Raw genomic sequence first — 1,586 nt, forward strand, 5'->3', positions numbered from 1 at the left:
CCATTCCATAATCTCTCTCCATTCCTTAATGTCTCTCTTTATCCATTCCTTAATCTCTCTCTCTCCATTCCTTAATCTCTCTCTATCGCTCAGATTTCCTGTCGTCCCCATGAAATTCCTGAGTTGATGTCATCTCAACCTTGATTATGTTAAACCTGGCTTCACATCCAGGGACCATATCTGGTATGCAATGTCACTTCCTGTCCCACACCCAGGGATGCAATGTCACTTCCTGTCTCACACCCAGGGATGCACTGTCACTTCCTGTATATATTAACTTCTTCTATATATTCAACCTGACTGACTGCCATGTGGGAACTTCATTGTAATACCAAACTGGCTGTAACCAAACTTTGATTGGAGTTAGAGTTGCAGAAATTGTCTTTCTGTTTATTTCTGCTTTTTTTTTGTCTTTTCTCTCACCCACTCATTCTTTCTTTCTCATCCTCGCCCATCTCTCATACTCACCCTTTCTCGCTCTCTCTCTCTCAGCCATAATGTGTCAGGGATGGGAATAGAGGAGATAAACTTTAATAATCATGTTTATTTTTCAGCAAAATTTTCTCCATATTTTTTTCCAGGAAAAGAGCGGACAATTAGTTTACAAAAGAAAAAAACAAGGTGCTGACTCCCACCAGCAATTAGAGACTGAAAAAAGAAGAGAGAGAATCTCTATTTTTTAATTGGTTGTGCGTGTCACATATAGAAGTGTCATTCTCAGTGTCAGGTCTATCCTTTCCTCCCCTGCTCCTTCTCTCCCCAGATATGTGCATGTCCTTTCTCAATTAGTACCAGCCAATCAGAGAGCCAATTAACTGTTCCCCTGACTTCTCCCACCCAGAGTCGGTGGATGATTAGAATCCAGTCATCTCCCAATTAGCACAACAGTAACGAGAATGGGGGAACATGGGGTGTTGACTAAGCACACACACACACACACACTATCTCTCTCAGATGCTTTGTGTGAGAGTATGTAAGAACGGCCTACCGTTAGATAAAAGAGTGATTAAAGTAGAAACCAGGAAGTGTGTTCTCCAGATCTATAGAAACCACGGGTGCACAACATTTAAGGTGTACCTATAACGTTTCCATAGGCATTGCTGTGTTGTGACAGGGCACTTAACCTTAAAGTAAAATGCTGATATGTAGTTACACAGTAGCTCATAGAACATTAATGTAAAGTTACAAGGAGAGAGAGAGGAGACAGTGGGGGGGAGAAAAAGAGGAAGAGAGGGATGTAAAGAGGGTGTCAGGGACGAGACGAGGTGAACAAACAGGAGAGCGAGGTGTAGATGGTACAGGTGTGTGAAGTAGCAGTGTCTGCAGTGTGACGAGTCGCTAGCTCGATCATAAAATACGTCCCCCAGATGCAGGACAGCAGAATGAGACTCGGAGTCAGACAATTGGCAGTAATACATTTCACCTGTTCTCAATCATCTAATTTAGGCGTCCTTGGGCCTACCTCCCAGGAGGGGGTGCCCACGGACCCAGCATTCCACCTGACCCCTTACAGCAGGTTGTGTGTGAAGTGTTTGATTATATATCAGAGAGAGAGAGAGAGAGAGAGAGAGAGAGAGAGAGAGAGA

The sequence above is a fragment of the Hypomesus nipponensis genome, chromosome 9 (assembly GCF_054491055.1).
Source record: "Hypomesus nipponensis isolate SF chromosome 9, ASM5449105v1, whole genome shotgun sequence".
Classification (NCBI taxonomy): Eukaryota; Metazoa; Chordata; class Actinopteri; order Osmeriformes; family Osmeridae; genus Hypomesus; species Hypomesus nipponensis.